At 38.7% G+C, this 25,230-nt stretch overlaps 1 protein-coding gene and 1 pseudogene across 6 annotated transcripts in view; both read left to right on the top strand.

The window, feature by feature from the left end:
- HS6ST3 (heparan sulfate 6-O-sulfotransferase 3) overlaps nt 1–25,230 on the top strand; it is a 642,842-nt gene that overhangs the window by 470,081 nt on the left and 147,531 nt on the right. The window lies entirely within an intron of this gene.
- Nucleotides 4,313–5,412, top strand: LOC113919568 (annotated as a pseudogene).

Raw genomic sequence — 25,230 nt, 5'->3', positions numbered from 1 at the left:
TCAGGGCTCTCTACAGATTCTGGAAGGAGATCCAACATCTCAAGAACAAAGAAGTGGGCTGAGCATAGTTCATGCTAGTAAAAGATGTCACTCATTTTCATTGTTATTATGATTACCACAATTACAATTCAGAATCTGTGGTTGCCAAGAGGAAATTAGATAATGTATAAAACATAGCAATAGATATAATCCCCTCCAGAGCTTCCAATTTAGACTCCTATTTCTGTGCCTTTGTTCATAACCTGAGAGAATTATGAAGATCATCTTCGGTCTACGTTTGAAAAAGCATTATTTAAAAATAACTCGTGATTTTTAAAAAGGCAGGAAAAATAAATTATAGCAATGGGACTAGATGCCAGGTATAGTTAAAAGTTGTATGCTGAGTTGAGCAGAGCCGACCGCTAATGCAATTAGTAATTTATTCTCCATTAATGCTTTCCATCCATGATTTCTTGGGATACTTTACAATATCCCAATTATATCACACACCCTTTCATTTGTTATAGGGAAACCTCATTTTATTCCTATCACAAATCAGAAGTTCAGATCTGTAAATTATTAGATAGTGAACTGATCTTCAAAAGATAGACCAAAAATACATTGTTGGAACTCATTCTCAATCCTATTTCAAACTTCTACTCAATTTGGGACTAGAATAAAGATCAAGAACCTAAATGAAACCTAAGTATGATGGTATGGAAGAGGTGTGTTTGGGGCCAAGGCTCTGGGCTTAAAATAGGGGCTACCATAAAGCTTTCTTCTTTTGGCCAGTGCTCCACTCTGAGCCATTCCATAGTAGAATGGGAGAAAGAGGGGCAAAAGAGGGATGCTGGTTGGGTCCTTAAACAAACTGGCTATACTGAGAAACTAGGGCTGATGTGCCTGAGTTCCAAGATTTAGGTGGGTTCTAAATCTTAAATCTCATAGCAAACTGACTGGATTTATGTATATTATACCTAAAACAATGTCATTATTGCTCTAAAGCCATATTTGGGATGCCTCTCCACTGGATGCTGGTTGTCAAAACCTAGATGTGTTAGAGCCAAATGGATTACTCGGACTTCCTTTAATTTGTGTGTGTGTGTGTTTGTGTGTGTGTGTGTGTGTGTAAGAGAGAGAGAGAATGCATGTATCTCTATGGCTGTGTTTTTGTTTTTGTTTTTTGTTTTTTTTTCTGGAACATGCCTCACATAGCAAAGCAAGAAAAGAAGAAAGGTAAAATTCAGCCAGCTCTAATATTTATTCAGTACAAGCAAAAAGAGATACTCTTTTCTTATTTTTATTTATTGCAAAGCAAAATTATAAAAATAATAAGGATAATTTTAGAAAGAGAAAGACATCTAGAACTCATTCACTTTTAAGAGGAAACAAGAAGGGACTGGAACAAGAATGCAAAAGTGTATCTTGTCATCGTTGTTTCAAAAGAAATTTTGGGGGAAGGGGTGCCTGCGTGGCTCAGTCGTTAAGCATCTGCCTTCGGCTCAGGTCATGATCCCAGGGTCCTGGGATCGAGCCCTGCATCGGGCTCCCTGCTCCGCGGGAAGCCTGCTTCTCCCTCTCCCACTCCCCCTGCTTGTCTTCACTTTCTCACTGTCTCTCTCTCTTTGTCAAATAAATAAATAAAATCTTAAAAAAAAAAAAAGAACAAAGAAAAAGAAATTTTGGGGGAAGTCTAAAGAGTGCTTTGCTGTGAGTGCTGGTGGTTTAGAGATGCTATTGGCAACTTTTGCAGAAGGAACTTTTGTGAAGAAGCCGCCTGGCTGTGGTCATGTTGACACCAGAAGTGCTCAGTGGAGTCTTTCAGAATTGTGCATGGCAGTAGACGTGGAAAAAGAAGTGGAGAGAGAGGGATGGAAGCGCGTCTGTTCTAAAACCCCGTTTTAACACGTGCAAATTCAGTATTCAAAGTTACCATCCAGACAATTGTGAAGAAGAAGGGGCACACCATGACCAGTAGTGGAACTCAGGCTTTAATAAAATGATTAAGAGGCATTGGCTATAAAGAAGCACATCAAAACTGAAGCAACATCTGACTTTGCAGTTGCATGCAACTGTCACCCACATCAAGATTAAGAACATTCCTGGCATTCTAGAATGTTCAGTTGTACACTTCCCCCTAGAGGTAGTAATGATTTTTTTACTCTATCACCATTGATTAATTATGCCTTATTACTGATGTTCATAAAAATGAAATAACACTGTGTGAACTTTTTGTGTGTGTCTGGTGCCTCAACATGATGTCTTATGAGATTTATTCACATTATTTTATGTATTGTTAACTTGTTTAATTTTTAATGTTGTCTACTAATCTATTTTATGTCACAATTTCTTTATCTGTTCTTCCATTAATAAACATTTGGGTTGTTTCCAATTTCTGGCTATTATGAATGAGAATTCTCTAAACATGCCCATACATGTCTTTTGATGGATATATACACTTGTTTCTCTTAGGACTATGCCTAGGAGTGTGATTGCTGGATCATAGGGTTATAATGGCAAAGAGTTTTTCAAATTTGCTTGCACCAGTTTGGCTTCCTCAAGGAAGATATGAATGTTCAAGTTTCTCCACATTCTTGCCAACAAGTGATATTATCAGTCTTCTGGATTTAGCTATGCTAAAAGGAATGTTTAATTTTCATTTCATTAATGATTAATTATATTGGTTTTTGCTACTTTGTTATGTGGATATTCTTTTTTATATAGTGCCTGTATGTTGTATATTTGTCAAATTTAAAAAGTAGGTTTGTGGGGTACCTGGGTGACTCAGTCGGTTGAGCATCTGACTCTTGATTTAGGCTCAGGTCATGATCTCAGGATCATGAGATCAAGCCCTCATTGGGTTCCGTGCTGGGTGTGGAGTCTCCTTGGGATTCTATCTCTCCCTCTCCCTCTACCCCTCCCCCTCCTTCAAAAAAAGTAGGTTTAACTTTTTCTTACAAGTTTGTAGGAGTTTCTGAGATATACTAAACTAAGCGTTGTGTTGGATATTTGTATTATAAATATCTTCTCTTCCTCTTGGATTATTTTTCATTCCTGGTATCTTTTGATAAATTAGTTCTTTAATGAGCTATAATTTATCAGTTTTTATTTGATATATATTGCTTTTACATACTAATTAAGAAATTATTTTCTACCCTAAGGTATGAACATATTCTGTTTTCTTCGGCTCGGGTCATGATCCCAGGGTCCTGGGATCGAAAAAAAAATTTTTTTTTCACATTTGGTTTTTTGGACCATTTCATGTTAGTTTTTATTTTTTTATTTTATTTTTTTAAAGATTTTATTTATTTATTTGAGAGAGAGAGAATGAGAGATAGAGAGCACGAGAGGGAAGATGGTCAGAGGGAGAAGCAGACTCCCGGCTGAGCAGGGAGCCCGATGTGGGACTCGATCCCAGGACTCCAGGATCATGACCTGAGCCGAAGGCAGTCGCTTAACCAACTGAGCCATCCAGGCACCCCTCATGTTAGTTTTTAAATATGGTGTGAAATAATGAGGCAAAGGTCTTTTTTTTCCTCATATAGATACTCAATTTCTCTAGAGCCATTTCTTGAAAATAATTTTTTTCCTACTGAATTTTAGTGGCATCTTTGTCAAATCAATTGACTGTATATGTGTGCATCTATTTCTGGACTGCCTATTCTGTATACGCATAGTCTTTTGCAAATTTCTTTTCCACTTAGTATATTATGGTTATATTTTTATGATAATAAATATTCAACATAATGCCTTTTTAATGAATAGACAGGATTTAATTTATAGATGCACTAAAATTTACTTAATCCCCATGGCTTATGAATTCACTTATTAAATTTATTTTCTCTCTTATGTATACTGAATCATTATGAATCTTTATTCCATACAAAAGCTGTAAGAATATCAAGACAAGTAAATTTTTAATGAAGAGAAGCTCTGTTATATACTGTGAAGTGCATTAACATAGCATCAAAAGAACTGAATTTCAATGAAGATTCTGCCATTTTACTTGGTCTCATCTATAATTTGGGCACAATAACACCTACCTCTCAGAATTATAACAGAATATAGCATATTAATGGACATGGAATGCTTTGAAAATTATAAATTATTATAAAAACATCTTTCCTTATTGATAAATAATAAAAGCTTAACAAGCATAATATCATTTTAGCTTATTTGACAAACATAAAGTCATTTGAGCTTGTTCATGAGGAAATGAGCCTTACCTGGGACAAGACTCTAATTTAGAAGAGACCTCCAATCTTCAGTAACTTCAGTAACTTTAAATTATAGTAACCTTTTAAACATTAAGTACGTGTCTTAGTTCCAAAATTGGAGCCATCCTAAATCTGTAATTGTTAGGTTAATCAAATAAATGATTTCAAAGTTTCAAGAAGTACTTCCGCTGTGTTCCTTGTCATCACCTGATGAGGCATGGCAGGCAGACTTACTCGCCTAGGTTGCAAAAATCAATGAAGGTGTCTCAGACATAAATTCAAAGACCTGGGAAAATGATGAGAATAAAACAGCCCATAAATTTACTATGGTTGGAGTCAGATAATTATGCATTGCTTGGACACTAGCAGTTTCAGCAATGACATTGCAAAAGGATGGTCCTCCTAGACATTTTAGAATGGTCTGCAGGAGACATGATGACCTTGACATCTCAGCCTTCCCAAAGTAGAGAGCAACAAAGATGTGTCCGCCTTTGCTCATTCCAAGGTGTTGCTCCTCACACTTAGCTCCTTGGATAGTTCTCAGGCCTACATTCCTGAGCTTCAGGGAAATATGGATTTATTCAGAGCACTAGTCCCAGTCCTGTGACATTTTAGTTGACACAGTGTCCTGCTTGTTGCATGTTAGCCAGTGGAAATAATAACCTAAATGACATGGAAACAGTGCATTTCCTAAAAATTGAAAGACTGGAATTGGATGCAATTCTATTCATAGTGAATGCAATCTATCATTACAAATGTTTTGAAAGCACAGACTTTGGAAAGAGAGTACGTGTTATTGGTGGGCAAGGAGAAGATAAAATGTCCACAATAAGCTGCTAAAAAGAAGCAATGAGTCATTACCTGTAGGTGCAGGGTCCAACAGAGTCATGAAAGTTGAGGGTAAAATGTCACATACCTGTTTTGTTGGCATATCAGTCACTGATCTGGTTCACAGTTTTGTGAACAATAAGAAAAAAGTGCACCTTCCTTTAGTTTTAGGAGAAGGACTATTATGACATGAATAGTGAAACATTCTTTAAATTTTCCGTGTATCCTTAGAACTAATAGGGTATCTGAAATCATCAAAACCATAGTAAAAGAAGATAAAGTGACTGAGAAACTAAAAATCATGTGTTCTCCCAGAATAGTTAAACATTTAATTCCAAATTGCAGAGATAACCTAAAAGGAAAGCTATCCAAAATTTCCAGAGAATAGGGTGTTAAAACTTCTTTATCTCATTACCTATTCTCACAACTCTTTGGTTAAGGTGGAGGGTGTCTTCATTAACTTTGTAATTTAAATCCTTGGCATGCTAATTAATGAGGAAAAAAAGTCACAGCTTCTTTGGTGTTTTGTGGTACCTATGTACTGTCTAGAAGAAATGCAACTTAGATGCAGACACAAAGAGCTTGAGAGTAAAAGGGTTGGAAAAATATTCACTGTGAAACAGTAACCATAACGGATCTGGAGTAGCTATATTAATATCAAAAAAAGTAAACCTCAATATAATAAATATCATTAGAAACAAAGAAAGACATTTCATAATGTTAAAAGGGTCAACGTGTTAGAAAGATATAATCATTATAAATGTATACACACCTAATAATAGAGACCTCCAATACTTAAAGCAAAAATAACAGATTTGAAAGGAGAAATGCACAGTTAAAAAATGGTTGGAGTTTTCAGTACTGCACTCCAGTAATCAATATGACATAACAGAAAATCAGCAAAGGTATAAAAGACTGAACAACATTACCAACCAGTGTTACTTAACTGATATTGTAGCACATTTCACTCAAGAACTATAGAACACGTATTTTTGGAATGGAATATTCTACAGGATAGACTGTATGCTGGCCCATGCAATAATTCTCAGTACGATTTTTTAAAATCGAAATCAGGCAAAGTGTATTTTCTGACCACAACAAAATTAGATATCCGCAACAGAAAGAAATATGTGCCAAATATTGGGGTACTAATATACTTCTAAATAACCCATGGGTCAAAGGAGAAACCAAAAAGGGAATAAAAAATTATTTTGAGTTGAATGAAAACTAAAACAAAGCAGGTAGAAACTATGGAATGCAATTAAAGCAATGCTTACAGGGAAATTTATAACTCTAGATGCTTATAACACCAAAGAAGAAGGTTTCCAATCCCAATAACCTAAGCTTCCATCTTAAAAAAGAAATAGAAAAAGAAAAGCAAACTAAATCCAGAATAAGCAGAAGGAAGGGAATAATAAAGATTAAAGTAGAAAACTGTGTGTTTACAAACTACTGAAATGGACTCAAGAAGAAATAGAAAGTCAGAAAAGATGAGTAAGTAATTACAATTAAATTACAAGTAATTTAATTAGTAATTTAAAATCTTCCCACAAACAAAAGTCCTGCCTCTCATGTCCTCAATAGTGCATTCTATCAAATGCCTAAAGTGATAACAATTTTTACAAACTCATAAAATAGATGAAAAGAGAACACTTCTCATCTCATTTTTTTTTCAGGCCAGAATTTCTCTGATACCAAAGACAGACAAAAGCATCGCAAGAAAAGAAAACTATAGATGGATATCCCTCAAAAATATAGATGCAAAACTCCTCAACAAAATATTAGCAAAACAAATTCAGTGGCATATCAAAAGGATTCTATACCATGAGTGTGTGAGATTTGCCTTAGGAGGGCATACTTGGTGTTACGGCTGAAAACCAACTAATTGAATAACTGTATTAAGAGAATAAAGAACAGAAACAACATGGCTATCTCAAAAGACACACAAAACACATTTGGTATATACATTTCTGGTCAGGGATATACATTTACTTTGGAAAATATTTGGGAGTTTCCTAAAAAGTTGAATATATCCTTACCACACAGTCTTGTAGTGCCAACTTCCACTTCTAGGAATCTACACAAGAGAAGTAAAAAAATATGTACACACAAAGAATAGTATGTGAATGTTTACAGCAGCACCATTCATAATAGTCCCCAACTGGAAGCAACCCAAATGCCTATGAATTTCAAAATGTGGTGTATCCATATAATTAAATGCTATTCAGCAACAAAAAAGGAACAAAATACTGGTACATGCTACTGCATGGATGAACCACAAAAACATTACCCTAAGTGAAAGAAGCCACACAAAAACACAAATCTCTATAATATTACATTCCATTTATATGAGATGTCCAGAAAAGGCAAATTTCCTGAGACAGAGAGGAGATCAATGGTTGCCTGTGTTCAGATGTTGAAGCAGGATTGAGGACAGACTCGGGAATTTTTTGGAGTGATAGAAATGGTTGAAAACTGACTTGTGAGGGTTGCCAACTCTGGAAATTCATAAAAATCATTTAATTCTACGAATGCAGTGGGTGAATTTTATGGTATGTGAATTATACCTTAAAAATGATATTAAAAAGTCTTAGTATTTTCATCTGTAAAAAAATGGATATACACATTGTGTGTGTGTGTGTGTGTGTGTGTGTGTAAGAAATGAGATAATTTATAGAAACAACTCTATAGTGTTTGACAGGAACAGTGAGTCCACGTTTGTTATCATCATCCTTCTCCTCATCTTTATACTGAATCTAAACATCAGTCTTCAAGACTGTAGTTTTGAACTGGGCCGCAGAAAATACTATCCAAGCTGGTACAGATTGGTAACATTCAAAATTCATGGTCTCTAACTGGCTGAATGCTTTGATGCCTCCTGGCAGTTCTCTGGCTCTCACTCTGAACCTTCTATTCTTCTCACAAAGCTCTTCAAAACCCCATCTCCGTCCTGCCACCTCCTACTTCGCGGAGAATAGCATATCTATGAAGGGATCCTTTGAAAATATTTGTGCATCTCCAGTGATCTTTCCATCTTCTTTCTCCCAGTGTCAGAATTGCCCCTTCTCCTTTTCTTGGGCAGTTCTTGCTTATGCCCCGGATGAAGTCCTTTGACTTCCTCAGAGACCTTATCAGCATTCTGCCATTAATAAACAAAATCAAAAATATTTGCCAATCCAAAGCTCCTTTTCATTCTTTGTTTATCCATTCATGCCTTCACCGATGTATCCAGCAAATTTTCATTGGATGCCTACATTGTGCCAAATACCTTCCCAAGGATAAAAGACATGATGGTCAGCAAGAGAGAAATGGCCCTTGCTCTCATGAGCTTATACAGTTCAGTAGAAACAGTAGTTAAAAATAGTTAGAAGAGGGCGAGGGCGCCTGGGTGGTTCAGTCAGTTAAGCATCTGCCTTCGGCTCAGGTCATGATCCCAGGGTCCTGGGATCGAGCCCCGCGTCTGGGCTCCCTGCTCCGCGGGGAGCCTGCTTCTCCTTCTCCCTCTGCCGCTCCCCCCTGTTTGTGTTCTCTCTCTCAAATAAATAAATAAAATCTTTAAATAAAGTAAAAAAGTTAGGAGACTAATTATTAATAAGTACAACAAAGGAAAAATATGGGAATACTGAGAGAATATATAGTGGAAGCTCCAGGGATAGATCGCTGAGAGTTATATTTAAAATGAATTGTGAAGTATGAACAGGATTTAACAGGCAGTTGGAGATGTTGGACAGGGGGGTAGGGAAAGGAATTCCCAGCAGAGGGACCAACATGTACAAATGTCTTGAAGCCAAATATAGGAGTATTGCTTGGGTTTGGGACTAGAGAGGCATAATTTGGGTCCCAGCTCTGCCACTGACTAAGCGTCATGATGTGGTCACAAGCTATGAGTGACAGAGCCCATCTGAAGATCTAAGAGCACAGTAGTCTTACTATCCTGCATGAATAACTTCTTACTTTTCATACATTATCTCGCCTAGTCCCCACAGTAACTCTAGGTATTATTACCTTCACTTTGAAATGTGGGATCAAAGATTCATAGGGCTTGATTCGCTCAAGGACACTGACTAGTAAGTGTAAACACAGGCCTTACTAAGTCTTTTGGAATAAGTTATGTTACGGTGATTTGGGCATACAGCAGGAGCTCGACATGATTTCTTTTTTACCTATTTCTTTCTTTTGCCCTTTCCTTTGACATCAGAGGACCATCATCAATTCACTGAAATACATTACATTCATGCTGATTTTTTTCTGGTATTCTTTTCTTTCCATTATTTTTGTTAGATTAAGATTGTGCTACTATTAAACAGGGATATGGTTAATTTTTACGTGGCTGAGTGTGTTTTCTTTTTCTCCTTATGATCGCTACTGTTTAAAATCTCAGTTAGAAGGGCACGGCAATATTTTTGAGCTTCAGCTTCCTTATTTCTATAACACAAGGGGTTTGATCTAGAGAGTAAGTATGGTCATTTCCATCTCTAATAAGCTGTGAATGTATCTTTCTGGACTTATGTGTAACATTCAGAATTTTACTTCTTTATCAAATAGTAGTTATACTTTATGCCTTCACAAGAATAAGTAGATGAAAGTCATTCATATAACTATTTCATCTTGTTTCAAGATATAGAATTTGTAGATAGGACGAAGCATCTAGTTAGGTGACATTTTTATATAGAATAAATTTATGAGCCAAAACATTTGAAGTTTACACTGTAAGACATTTAAAGTGTCTTAAAGGATAATATCAATACATTTTAATTATACAATGTCATCCGTGATGAATTACACCAGTATATTTGCCAATTTTTTGTTATGTAGGATGTCATTTAATCATGGAATCAGAAACATCTTTCTCATGCTAAGATAGATGGTCTTTTAAGCCAAGATAAACAACAGATTTCCATTTGTATTTGTTTTATTTATGATACTCACAAGATACTATGACTATGGATTGTGCATAGAGTAATTTATATTTTGCTAATGCCAAGGTCTATAAACAGTATTGAATATGAAGTAAAAGTACATTTGTAAGCCCGTATTTAAACACAGAAATAGATAACCAAAAGTAGCCACCACTTCAGGTAGATTTTTCTATTCTCTTAATATCTAACTTTAACTTGTAACAAATGTTCTGAAAGGGTCAGTATCCAATTAAACTCTTGTACTAAATGTTGAATTCAGAAGCAGTTGCTTCTTTACAGAAAATATGCCTTCTGGAAACTTCTAAAATGCATGTCATCTTTTGAGTATAAAAAAGCACATTTGTTATCCTAGTTCAGAGATAATTGCTTGGCATTAGGTTGGTTGGGACGTAAATTTTACTCGTTTCTGTCAGCTAGTGTGTCAACTTCCTAAACTCCATCTCCATCTGCCCCTCCAGTGACAAGCCGAATATCACTCTGCCTTCCGCCAAAATGATAATGACTCGTAAATGTAAATTTCATTGAAATCACACGTGTGGAAACATTTATTAACTTTTCTTTCTTTTTTTTTTAAAGAATAGAGAAATCAGACGAGTTGATCCTGGTTCAGTAACATTATATAAAAAAATCCCTTCCAAACTAATTTGCTTTTCTTGTTACAATGGTGTAAACATATTATTGGTTTCCTCCCCCCTCTTTTTTTTTTTTCCAGAATTGTACATGCATTCGGCTGTCAGGGCTTTAGATATAATAGTGTCATGGAAGAGGTACTTACTATGCCTTCCTCTAGGTTGGGGGAGAGAGGTAGGGAGACTAGCCACCTGCATATGCCCTTATGCCAGGATGCTTGTTTCTAAGCCCAGAAGCCACAATTTAACACCACAGACGGTGACTCTAGGGAAATGTCTTTAATAAAAATGGCTGTTATTTTCAAAGTACCGACTGCTTTTGTTTTTTTCCTAATGTTCACCAAGTCCTAACTATTTGCCATGCTCTGTTTTAAGCTATTTGAACATATTAACTTCTTTTAATCCTCACAAGAACGCTTTGAGATAGATACCGTTATGATGCCCATTTTGCAGATGAGAAAACCAAGGCACAGAGAGGTCTCTCACACACACTCACGCGTAGCTGGTGAGAGGTGAAGCCAGGATTTGAACCCAGGCAGTCTGGTCGAGTGGAACCTACCCTTTTATACACGACATGTTGGTTTTGTGTTTGTTTACCTTTTAGCATACTGTCTTAGTCCTGAGAAGAACCTAATCACGCAGAGTGAGAAAACTGATGATCAAAAAGTTTAGACAATGTCCTTGAGTGTACACAGCTAATGGAATTAAGTGGCAAAGCGATGCCTACTTGACACTAAGGCACATGCTCAGAATGCGTTCTGACATCCTAAGAAGCGCCACCCTCTGGCCCATTCCCTGCAGGGCATGGCGCTGCTAAAGGGGGCAGGGTAGGAAGACCTCTCAGTGTTACTGCCCCTGCATCCCATCCTATGCCTGGAAAAGTCCTGTCTGGGGGCTGCTGAACTGGCCGGTGCACGCTCAGTGCTTTGGCCCACCAGTTCTGGGGAAAAGGGAAGGCAGAAATGGGAGGTGAGCACACAAGTGTAACTCGCCCCTCCTCCCCTGCGCCTTTTTTTTTTTGGGTATTAGGTACATTTGGTATTATGTACATTCAACCTGTTCATCCAGCCTTTAAAAAAAAGAAAAGAAAAGAAAAGAAAAGAAAGGCAATGTAGTTTTCTTATAAAGATACGAGATCCTGGCACATTAGTCTTACATTTACCCTTGAGGATAAGAATTCTTGCTGATAAGGAGTGAGCTATAAAATATGGATACCATGTCTCAAGTATTTAAGGATAAAGCGATAAACATGCAGATGGGGCCATTAATGAACATTAATTGCTTTAAATTAGGTTTTATTGTGCAGTGGGTAAATTGGAAAGTACACATTTGCATTGGTAATAGAAAATTAATTTAAATGCTTCAGGAAGCAAAATATCACCTGATGTACTAAAACCTGTTATTTGTGGTAGACTTAAAAGAAAACTGGAAGGGCACTGTGTATTAAGATAAAATAAATAAAATAAAATAAAACTGTATTAAACAATGCTGGAGGCACACACATGTGTAAATACCTCCTTAGGTGTAAACCCTAGCCAGCTACTGAGTTTGCTTAGGCCAAGAAAGGGCCCAGATGGCAGCTGGTTTAATGTTACGTTGTTTACTGCACTGTGTCGCTAAAGCGTGGTGGTAATGTAATGGTGTACTGTAAATCTAGGAGTTATATGGGCCCTCAGGAGGTCATTGGATCCTTCCTCCTCCCTCTAGGGAAGACATGTCTTGAAATCTTCCAGAACAGATTGTTACCAACCCACATCTTATAAGTGCTCAGAGGGATGATGTGGCTCCCCTTCCTCAGTGGCCCATTTCTTCATGCACCTCGTAGTCTCTCCAGCGATGGTTTAAACCTCTGTTTTCTTATTTTATTTCTGAACAGCTGGATATAAGATTTGGTGGCTCTTCAACTTTCCTATACTTGGATATACTTTTCATCTCTTGACCACTTAAAAAAATTTTTTTTAAAAATATTTGTATTGTTTTGCCCTGGATCCTGCTCTGAAAGGGATAGTATTTAAAAATGTTAAAATCTCTTGGGCGCCTGGGTGGCTCAGTTGGTTAAGCGGCTGCCTTTGGCTCAGGTCATGATCCCAGAGTCCTAGGATCAAGTCCCGCATCGGGCTCCTTGCTCAGCAGGGAGCCCGCTTCTCCCTCTGCCTGCCATTCCCCCTGCTTATGCTCTCTCTCTCTCTCACTCTCTCTGTGTCAAATAAATAAATAACATCTTTTAAATAAAAAAATGTTAAAATTTCTCTAGCAACTGGAGGAAATTGTCATCAGAGTTGTCATACTGACTTAGCCAGTGGTGCTGGTGTTCCTTAAGACCGGGAAGAGTGAGAGAGACGTGGGTCTGGGAGACAGAGCAAGGAACTGAGGATTAAGTAGCAGAGAATACACTGATGTGGGGTTGAGGGGACAAAATGAGGCTAGAGACTTTCATGTGAGAGCCATCAGTTCATAGATTATTTTCAAAACGGTGGGATGGAATGAACTAACTGAAGGAGTAGATATAGAAAGTGAAGTTACATATAAAAAGAACCGAGCCTTGAGCCTCGGGGCACTTTGGCATTTTGAGGTCTGAAAAGAGAGGGATGAACCTGCAAAAAAGACCCCAAAGAAGTGAGGCCAGAGATGAATGGAAAAATTAGGAGAATGTGGTGTCCTGGAAACCAAATAAAGAAATGCTTTAAGAGGACGGGAGTGGCCAGCTGTGTTTGATGCTGCTGGGAGGTCAAATGACAGAAGGTCCTTGTTGACCTTGGCAAAGTCATTTTTAGTGGTGTAATAGGGACAAAGTCTGTTTGAGGTAGATTCAAGAGACAATGGCAGATGAAAAGCACAGCTAGGTGAATACAGACGTCCTTTTCAGGGAGTTTAATAGAAAGGGAAATAGAGAGCAGGATGGCAGCAGAAGGGAATGTGAGGTCAAGAGTGAATGTTTTTCAGGGATGAGATCTACCAGCAAGAATGTATACTCGTGGGAACGATTCCGTAGAAGAGAGAAATGATGATGCTGGAGAGAAAGGAAATGCCAGGGAGGGGATGGTATCCAGTGCACACGAGTGGAGTATTTTGACCCTACATCTATCCAGGATAGTTCGTCTATGCTTATCAGATGGAAGCTAGATGTATGAATAAAGATGGAGGCGGTTTAGAGATTGGGCTCATTGAATAATATATTGAACTCTTTATTGATATTTGAATCAGGTTTGTTTCAGGTAATCAAATATTTTCTTAGTTCTTTGAATAATCCATTGGCCCTTGGTAGAGGGCCCGCTGCGCCAAATGGGTAATGAACAGCTAACATAAAAAGAATGTGTTGTGGTGTTTGTGCAGCCAAAGATCTTATAAGTGCTTTTTGCCAGGCATAGCTGTGCTCCCTGGGGTCCACCACTGATGCTCCTTGGCCATACCAGCCCATACCTGGGATCAGACCTCCCAGTGCAAACAAGAACAAGCTCTGAAGTTTAACAGGGTTTTCCTGAACACTTAGAGAAAATGAAGGCAATTTTAAGCTCCACATAAAACAAAATATAGCAAAAGAAAGGAAACATAATTCCTTTCTGGATTGTCTGTGAACAATACATAGTGACAGTAAAGTAAATATTGACTCACCATTTGGCGGGATGGGAAATGTGTGTAAGCGGTACAAGAGGGTAAAAGCTTTACATTCTACACTATGGAGCCAACACATAATATTTACAATGAAAATTACTTAACAGAAGTATAAACATGGTATTCAGAAATGTGGGCATAAATGACAAGGAAAAATATTTGAAAGTGGCTACTTTGGAAGAGCAACTATTACAGATGGGGCTGGTGGGGCAGGGAGTGCTGATTTCACTGTAAGTTACGTAATACTCTAACTGTTAAAACTATTATTTTCTTTTTGTTTTTACTTTATTTTTTTAAGGATTTTATTTATCTATTTGATATATATATATAGAGAGAGAGAGAGAGATTGAGTGAGAGAGAGAGAAAATGCATGAGTCTGGGGAGATGGAGAAGCAGACTCCCCACTGAGCAGGGAGCCCAATGAGGGGCTTGATCCCAGGACCCAAGATCATGACCTGAGCTGAAGGCAGATGCTTAACCAACTGAGCCACCCAGGCACCCCTATTATTTTGTTTTTACCATCCCAGGTATAGGATGGTATGGCCAAGGAGCATCAGTGGTGGACCCCAGGGAGCACAGCTATGCCTGGCAAAAAGCACTTATAAGATCTTTAGATTTTACTTCGATAAAAATATTTTAAGACTGAATAAATTATAACAGCATTAACGGCTGAATTGTGCCTGTCCCAAAATTTATATGCTGAGGTTCTGAACCACATTACTTTAGAATATGACGCTATTTGGAGACAGGTTGTTTAAAGAGTGATTAAATTAAAATGAGGCCATGAGGGTGGAGCCCAATTCAAGAAGCCTGGTATCCTTAGAAGAGGAAATTTGGACACAAGACAGAAGGAAGGCCATGTGAAGACACAGGCAGAAGACACCATCTACAGGCCAAGGAGAGAGGCCTCAGAAGAAACTAACTCTGCCAGCATCTTTGACTCAGACTTCCAGCTTCCAGACTTCCAGACAAAAGAAATGTCTGTCGTTTAAGCCCCCCAGTCGGTGGTACTTTGTTATGGCAGCCCTAGGAAACTAATACGCTTGGGAACTCCTTTATGGCAGTTGCCCTATGGAGGACATGGATCCAGGACCCATCCTGGTGATTAAGTATCGATTCAGCCGAAGGCATTTGCCACTGTCAGTCCTCTGGGGGACAGGGTAACTTCTGGTGCAGGAAATGAGCAGTCTTGAAATACATAAGGCCAGCATCTTCAAGTTTGTCTCTGCTTTGCCTTCACATTACGTTCTCCTCTGTGTGTGTTAGTTTTCCCTCTGCCTCTCTCTTATAAGGGTACTTATGGTTGCTTTTAGGGCCCACTGGGATAATCCAGAATAATCTCCCCATCCCAAGAGCCTTAACTTAATCACATTTGCAAGAACCCTTTTTCCAAATTTACCATTCCCCAGATTAGGAACTGATATCTTTGGGTAACCATTGTTCAGCCATCTAGAGGAGGTAGCTAGTATTGTATTGCTCAAAGCTAATATCTTCCCTTCTGAAATTTCAAAATGATGTGTTTTGGTGTTAGTTTCTGTCAATCATTTGCTTTGTAGGCACTTTGTGAGCAATTTAATCTGGAAACTTATGTCCTTTATCTCAGGGATATTTTCTTTATTGATTCTTTGAACTTTTTTCTCCTATGTCTTCCCAGTCTTCGTCAAGAGTTCTTACCTGTCAGTTTTGCAACCTCCTGGTTCTTCCAGGTGAATTCTGTGGTGACTTAGGTTTTCTCTTGTCTTTTCTGGTCCTTGAACTTTCTGCTCCAGTTCCTGGGAGCTTTCACCTTAGATCCTCTAAACATCCTATCGATATTTTAAATAAATAAAATACTAGCTACCTCCTCTAGATGGCTAAACAATGGCTACCCAAAGATATCAGTTGCTAATCTGGGGAATGGTAAATTTGGAAAAAGCGATCTTGCAAATATGATTAAGTTAAGGCTCTTGGGATGGGGAGATTATTTATATTTCTGATATTAAAATTTTATTAATTTCATTAAAATTTTAATATCTAAGAATAGTGTTCCTGACTTTCATTACATCCAATTCTTGTTTCATAGCCACAATATTTTCTCAGCTCCGAGGATTTTTTTAATAATTTTTTTAACTTTCCATATCATTTTTTTTTCTCCCAAGGGCTTTAAAAATTCAGTTTGTTTGTTTTTACCTCCCTCACTTATGTGGGAAGATTTCTTCAATGCCTGGATGTTTGCTCAAACTTAGTAGTGAAGTAATGCACACTTATAAGGTGATTACAGTGAGTCTGGTCTTTTGATGGGTGACCTCTGACCTCCAAGTGTCTGTTTCTATACCTGTTTTTTCCCTTTAGGTGGTCTTTGCTCTTAGAGAGAAACCCTCTAACTTTTTTTTGGGGGGGGGCGTGTGAGCCAAGCTGCTAGTATTGTGGGAGCTGAGTGGGGAAGGGAGCCAGCTTTTCACCACATATGAGCAGACTTTCACTTAGTCCTCCATGGCCCTTAAATGGACTTGTTGTTCCTGAGTTCACGGGCTCTGATTTAGTCTCAGCAGAGAGTCAACATTCCTTCTTTAAGATGGGGAAAAGCCATTGAAACACATCACACCTCCAACTTCTGAGTCTTGTCCCATTTAGCAGGGGCTCAGCTGCTCACTTCTTCTTGGCCTGGCCCCGTCCCCTCCCCAGTCATCCCTCCCTCACACACAGATGTGCAGGGCAGCTCTGCTCTCAGAACTTGTGCTGATATTCTTGCTTGCCACGGTGTCCTTTTCCATTCCCAAAAGAAATGTCCTTGTGCATTTATGCCCTTTTTTATTCCTTTACTATTTTTCAAAAATTTTTAAAAAATCATGTTTCATGAGTAAACAGAGATGCATGCCTGGATTCGACTTACCATGTTTAAGCTTACTCTGAAATAACAGTAAATTTAGCACCCAAGTAATCCATTCTAGCTTTAGCTCTGCCATGCCTAGCCTTCTTCCAGAATAGCATGAAGAGAAATTCAGACTTGCATGTCTTATCTTTGGGAAGCTAATACTTGGACAAGAATATAAAAAACAAACAAAACCAACACACACACACACACACACACACACACACACACACACACACCTAGTATAAATTATAATTTTAAGTATAAGTTTGATTTTATAAATTAGATCTCCCTTAAACTAAAGCTAAATCTAGATTTGAAAAAATGTATTTTCTAATTTCGAGAGGGAATCATTCTTCACTCTTTTCTAAATATATATAAAATCTCTTTTTCTATTATATACTTTCTATTTATATACTCCCGCTATATATTCAGTTTCCAACTCTAAAAGATATATTTTCTATCTCATTCTAAAGAAAGAGCATTTTGGGTATTTCATTGAGTGTAGGGCTTCCTCAAGAATAAAATGGTAAAATGGGCAGGAACTTTTTCATATTTGCAGAACGAAAGGTCCCACTTTTTAGAAGAGGAAAAATACATTTTTTTTCCAACTCCAAAAAACAGTTTTTCCGTTTCAAAAACAATGTAAGATCAATTCTTTCCTGGACATCTAGTTATATTAAAAGTGTTTTAAGAAAGCATTGCTCATCATCAGGAAAATGCAAATCAAAACCACAATGATAAATCATTTCACAACTGTTAGAATGGTTATCATCGAAAAGACAAGAGATAAGTATTGGTGAGAAAAGGGAACCCTTGTGCACGGTTGGTGGAAGTGTAAATTGGTGAAGCCATTATGGACAATAGTATGGAGGTTCCTCAAAAAGTCAAAAATAAAACTACCATATGACCCAGCAGTCCCACTTCTGGGTATATGTCCAAAGGAAATGAAAACAGGATTTCAAAGAGATATTAGCATTCCTGTGGTCATCGAAGCATTATTAACAGGCAAGATATGGAAACAATCTAAATGTCTGTCAATGGATGAATGGATAGAATTATGGTATATATACAAGGGAATATTATTCAGAATGAGAAAAAAGGAAATCCTGGTGTTTGCAACAACATGGATGGACTTTGAGAGCATTGTACTAAGTGAAATAAGCCAGACAGAGGAAGGTAAACATTGCATGGTATCACTTATATGTAGAACTAAAAAAAAAAAGTCAAACTCATGACAAGAGAGTAGAAGCATGGTGGCCAGAGACTGGGGGATGGAAGAAGTAGGGAGAGGTTGGTAAAAGGGTACAAACTTTCAGCTATAGCGTAAATAGGGTCTGAGGATCTAATGTATATCATGGTGACTAGAGTTGACATCATTGTGTTGTATAATTAAAAATCACTAAAAGAATAGAACTTAAATATTCTCACCAGAAAGAAGGGAAGGAAGGAAGGAAGGAAGGAAGGGAGGGAGGGAGGGAGGGAGGGAGGGAGGAAGAAAAAGAAAGAAAGAAGAAAGAAAAAAGAAAGAAAGAGGGAGGGAGAGAGGAAGGAAGGAAGGAAGGATGGAAGGAAGGAGAACAAGGAATGAGACAGGAGAGATTATTATAAGACTAAACGAAGATTGGAATCAGATTTGGAAATCAGTCTGAAGCAGCTTAAAGGACAAACTTACCTGTCCAGTTTTCACGAACAGACCACATGGTTTCTCCCTATACTGTCACTTTTTTCTGTACCTTCTTTAGATTTTGACTATGAATCCACTGTACCCACCAGTGCAAGTGCTGGGATGAGCCACCCTGGTTGGGTAGCTCATTATAATTGTCCCATTGCCCGGAGAGCTGTGCTCTCAGCACCATATAGGATCAGTCAGCCTTCGATGAGTTACCCTGGTGTCACTTGCTAATCCCTGGTCCAGCCAGAGCCACTTGCGCAACACAGGGGACCCAGGGCTGCTTCTTGGCACAGAGCTCTGTATTAGTTGGCTCAGGCTGTCGTAACAAAGTACCACAGGCTGGCAACAGTCAGAGTTGCTTGAACCAGAAGCCAACTCTCAGGGCGTAAACACCATCACCTACATGCCCAATGCAATGTTCAGCCCCATTACAGTTCCATTAAGCAGGTGTATTTTGACTGAATTGAATGCAGTCGAATTGTCCAAGATTGGAATGCCTCGTATCAATTACAGGTAGTACCAGGCTCAATAAATTTCCCTGACAAATTGCTTTATGATTTCCATTCTATCCCAGGAGACAAAGGCAACTATTGTTTTTTTAAAGTCGCCATTCCCAGGTTGTAGTTGTCTCCCTTAAAGTTTTTGAGGTCTAAGTCATAATTTTCTAAATTATTTATGATTGTGTTCTTCAGAAAAGACCAAGAAAAGTTGGCAAGTCTTGTGAAGTCAAGATAAATGACACCTTGTGCTCTCTTTCATCTGTAAGATCCATTTCTCTGTCAAAGGAGTAATTTAGATGGCTGTGATTTGTTCCTCAAAAAGTTATCTTGATTTTGCCAGCACCCTCTTCTTGGGCGTGGTGGTCAGCAGGTTGTATTTGTTCGAACATCTCTCTGAGTAAACTCGAAACAGCACAAGGGGCAAGGTCGTAGTCAGTAAAGCAAAGTTGGCTTTATATTTGCCTTTCGTCAAATACTGCTCTGAGGTAGAGCGTGGGTCACCTCTGTGGGTGGTTAGGGTGGTTTTCAAATTAAAAGAAAAAGTTGTTTGCCACATCCCTGGGTCTTAGATTACAGTAAATGGAGGTAAAGCACAAGAACCTCTATGTGGTTGTCTCTTGGATGAAAGCAGGTTATTTGGATTGGTTTGCATTTGGTAGGGTATACTTTTCTCTACCAGTAAAGACGAAATAAAATGTATGACAAGAAATAATCATCAAAAAAGGAGGTAAGTGAGTCAGATTTCTGTTGATTATATTTTGGTGGGCTTTGTGTTCCCCCCACAGCATATGTGATGTATCTGGCTGGATCAAAAACCTCTCCATTAAACAGGATGTGAATGCCTCTTCTTCCTACAATTGTCATAAGTGTTTCTTGGCATTTTAAATTCCAGTAAGGCGTCTGTGTGCGTGCATGTGTGTGCGTGTGTGTGTGTGTGTGTGTGTGTGTGTGTGTGTGTGTGTATACAGTTGACTCTTGAACAACGTGGGGGTTCGGCCCCACATTGGGCTCCATGCTGAGTGTGGAGCCTACTTAAAAAAAATAAAAGTCCAAATATAAGTGGACCCATGAAATAAAAATCTGTGTTGTCCAAGGGTCAACTCTGTATATACATAAATATATATGTATGTATATACATCAGACATTTTTTGTCATTTAAGAAAAATTAAAGTGAAAGAGAAGGTTACATGTCATTTTCTTTACCTGTGCTGTATTTCTTTTTTAAAGAGATTTGTTTTCAGGATATTATTAGCAGCTCTGTGCCTATATCACTTTGCACTCAATTTTCTTATATATCTTATGACATTGTGTTGTAAATATTTGATTACATCTCTCTTCTCTCCTCAAGAACTTGAGTCATGCTAGATTCACATAAATCTCATTTCAAATTTAAGTGAATATTGTACTTGATCAAAACGTTTATTTATTGTTTCATTCTGAGTTCTTTAATGTGGAGAAATATTTTTAGGACTTAGGCCTATACTATTTGGTAATACTCCTATTTGTAATACATCGTTGTAGTATTCTGATGAAGAAAAATCAGTTAAAAGCGAGATTGGCTATCTGACCTCAAAAGCAATACGAAGAAGTGACAATGATATTAGAGTTGTTTTGATTCAGATTTCAAATTATCTCATTAACTGTGCACCTATTAACCACCACACTGTGCACTTCGTTATTTATTTGTTTTTCTTAACAATTCAGCTATTTGTGCAGCCTGCGCAGCCTTTGGCAAAAGGAACAAAGAATGCAGAATTTCAAACAGGTGCTTTTGCTACCCATAAAACGATTTATTAAAATGTCAACCCTGAACTCACCCTCCTGAGTGTGGAGATGATAGGAAAATTGCATCAATTTCCTCGAATGGTCATAGAAAAAAGGGGTCACTCCTGTACGGACCAGAGGAGGCAGCTCCCTGGCTCTGCTTTCTTCATCATCACGCCCTCGGCCCTCAGGCTGGCCTCAGCCCTCAGGCTGGCCTCAGCAAAGTTCTCCTATGCTTGTTATTTCCTTTCCACACGGAGATGCAGAATCTGCAGATACCATCCTGTTTCCCTGGATGGGGCCGGGACTTCTCTTGGGGTCCTGAGCATCTTAGTAGTAGCTGCAGGACGCCAGCATCCCAGCGTCTTCATATGACAGTCAAAAGATGACTGATGACTGAACTAGTTAATTAATTAGTTAATGATGAGAAACATGAGCATCGCTTCGAAAGCCCACTGCAGCATCCCTGCCTGCCTCACCGCGAAAGCCTGGACCAGGGAATCCTCCCTACCCCGCACACCAGTGACTACACAGATACTTAACGTGAGAGGATCGCACAGCCAGATGCACATGTGCATATTTGGATGCCTTTATCTGGGAGCTTTATCCCCCCTACTCCATCCCTTCCGTCACCCACACCCACATCAGCGTTCAAACCCCAGCCCACCTGAGCAATTGCTGCAAGGCAGAGCCAAAGACACTTCCCCCTTAGCCTTTGTTGCTGCTTCCCAGTCTTTGTCGGGCGCTTCCTTTTTATTTTCCTACGAGGACTCACTCGAAATGCTGCTGTTTCTTAGCTTTCTGCCCCCACAGACACCTTCTTTTTGGGAGGTCACCCACTGGTTACTGTGGCAACCACACTGCATACAGCAGATTGTTTCTGCCATTTCTTTCTTTGAGCTAGAAATCACACATTCATTCATCAAACATTTAAGGATCTGGTATGGACTTAAGATACAATAATGGGATCAAAAGGTCCAAGAGAACAGGTCCCGGCCTTGAGAACATTATAGAATCTGTCGGGAGAATTTGGGCATAATAAGAAACAGTGTGCCCGGGACCCCAGAGGCCCTATTCCAAACCGAAAAGCAGAAGTGGTAGAAGCATGGCGAAGGAGTGCAAGTGGGGGGAAAGGGATACAGCTCTGGGTTGTAAGGGAAGAGGCTCTGAGCCCATCCAGCACAAGGCTCCAGGACAGCCTTGTCCCCTGGAGATGCCAGTGTGTATGGATGGGAGATTTGCTAGGAAAAACCTTGTACGCATCCTCTAGCATCTCTTTCTGGACCCAAGCAGGCTACCACACAGTCCTTGGTCACTGCGTGGTATCCATGAATCTTGTCACCTCATTATTGCATGAGTCAGCCACACCGTCCCCTAACCCAAACGTTATCACATTGCATTAGAACCCCTGCAGTATGGATACCTGTAGCCAGGCACTCCTCCCATACCTTTATAGGCTATATGAGATGGCAGGACTCTGCTGAAAGGGTAGGGAGAATGAGTTCAGATTAAATGTTATTAGAAGCCAGGCTTAGTGCATCCCCTACCCAGGGATGAACTAAGACACTTCAGTGCACTCCAATCTAGGGGCACAGGGGAGAGGACACTTCTGTTACACAAGTACAGTGAAATGTGTTTCCACAGAGGTGTAGACAGTATGCTAGGACAGCTGAGGAAGATTCTAGCACCACCATATTCCTAAGAGATTAGACCAAAGCTCTTGGTCATGTCTGCATGGGTCCCCACGGCCAACTTGTGAAGACTGTTACACTAGAGGGTTGACCTACCATCTTGGTGCAACTGTCCCCTCCTTCAAACCTGGGTGTAATTTTCTACCTGCTACAGGGATATTTAAACTTCCAGTAGACTTTATACTTCAGAAAAGTCATTTCTAGAATCCCAGCCATGATAAGAAATAATAGAGAAGTGCTGGGAGCACATAGGTAGGTGGTAGGGGATGGAGAGCATGATGGCTTTAGAGCTACATAAACATGATTTGGAATATAGGTTTCACCACTTGTTAGCTACATGACTTGGGATAAAGTATTTAAGTTTTCTGGGCCTCAGTTTTTAAATCTTTAATAATGGGAGGAAATTACTCACCATCATTAGGTTGTTTTTCCTAAAAGTCACCAAAATGTGCCATATAGGTAGCTGCTGACTTCGCTTAGTTGAGATAGTGGCTCTGCTTATATGGGTTTTCCACAATTTTGGCTCCAATAAGAATAATAACACTTGATCATATAAATTTTGTTTAGATGTGTTATATGTATGAATGGTAGAAATGAAACTAGTCCCCCCCCCAAATAAGCTTTCCGCTGATCAAGATAAGAATGACACCTGTTTTCAACCAATCCCCTCTGTCAAATCTGGGAAAACAGGGTAGCCTGTGCTTTTTATTTCATCCTCATAGTCAAATACTTGATAATACTTTCTCTCCACCTAGGCTTCCTTTGCTCTAGGTTCTTGTGAGCTCTTAGTTTCTGTTATTCTGCCTGCTGCCCACCACAAACCATTCTCCCTCCTGCTGCTAGTAGACTTATTTTCCAAAAAAGCAGAACTGATCATATCACTAACCATATTACACCCTTCATTGGCCTTATTGCCCTAGATTCAAGTCCATACTTCTTGGATGGGCATGCAAGGCCCTCGATTAACCTAGATTCTTTTTAGTATCATCCATGTTCCACCATGGACTAGGTGCTGCTAATGAATTAATTTTCTAATATGTTTTCTTCACAGTAGACTACTTCTTCAAAGAAAATCCAATTTAAAGGCTGATATGAAAATGAATGAAACAGGCTGTTTCAGTTGAGTTCTGGGTATGGGGGTGGGACATTCATACCCATTCCCTTCCTTTGCTTTCTCCTGCACTGAGAGATTCTGTGTCACCCATGTTTTAAACCACTCCAAGTCTGAACTTGCTGAACATGTTGGTCATTTACTGACTAGTTCTGGTTGTGTCATGCTTCATCTAGAAACCTCTTTTCCTCCTTTCTCTTCTACAGGGTCCCTGTGAAAAATACCTCCTCTTCCTTTGGTATTCAGTTCAACTTCAAAATTCACCCCCATCCCCACCACCACCCCATGCAAAGCCTGTGCTGACTACTTGGGCAAAATCAAGGGGCTGTTGATATGTAATTGCTTGGATATATTCTTATTTATCCCATAGACTGAGCTGCTGGAGACACCAGTGAAATGCATTATTTGTCTTTGTGTGTGGACCATCGTGGGAGTCTCATAAATAAATAAAACAAAATTCATAAACATATTCATTATTTTCTTCTCCAAAAACATTAATACACAGAGCTCAGTCTGGATAATATGGGTACATGTCACCATGCAGACGTATATGTATTTGTAAATGAATATATGACCTCTTTCTATTTACAAATACATTTTAAACTTCCTGAAATTGTGTTTGTGCACAAATACTTAGGTGGCATAGTAGCAACTTTTTAAAGCATGCAATCTTCATATCATTTATTTTCTCTTCATACTTACCATGCTCAGTAAAACCTTGCCTTCTGAAAGTGAGTGTTTTATTCCTCTTCTGTTTCGTCCATCCTTTGTTCCTGTGTAGTTAGGTTTAAAGATTTGTAGAACCACAGTGATTCGGTGGTATATGTGGAATTCTCAGGAGAACGCCAGCTGTAAATTGGATAAATGAGGACAATGATTTTGACTCCAGAGGTCACCAGTGACCCTTAAAGAACTGAATGCAGTGCACTGCACATAGACCCTAGAGCCGTGGTACCTGGATTTTAGATCCGATACAAAAGAGACTTCATAATAGCAAATTTTGTTCATTAAGATAAAGTGCTTAAAGTGAATTCATGGTGGAAAGCTCATTAAAGGCCAATAAAGAAAGAGGCTCTAGTATTGATATTTTTAAATAAATGATGGGTTTATTTCTTTTGTCCTGATCATAATGCAACCCTGCATTAGTTGATCGATTTTTTCCCCATGTCTTTTGTTACTACCAAATGAAAATAATTCCAGAAAAGCACCTTATTAGCATTATTAAAAAAAAATCCTTGACACACTTTCAGAAGCAACTTTATATTCTCTCATTCCTTTTTATAAGCCTGCAATTAAATTACTTTCAGGGATTCTATGGGAGGCTTTTCCCTGCATGCACGGAATGGAAGTGATTTCATGAAGGTTTGTTTCATGCAGCTAAGGTTTATTTACATCACTTGTGCTCTCCTCTGTGCCATGTATATTTAAAGTGTCTGCTTATCCTTCTTAACACT

Source organism: Zalophus californianus, chromosome 3 (genome assembly GCF_009762305.2).
Source record: "Zalophus californianus isolate mZalCal1 chromosome 3, mZalCal1.pri.v2, whole genome shotgun sequence".
Taxonomy (NCBI): domain Eukaryota; kingdom Metazoa; phylum Chordata; class Mammalia; order Carnivora; family Otariidae; genus Zalophus; species Zalophus californianus.
Note: the sequence above shows the minus strand (reverse complement) of the source record. Positions and strands in the feature narration are given on the sequence as shown.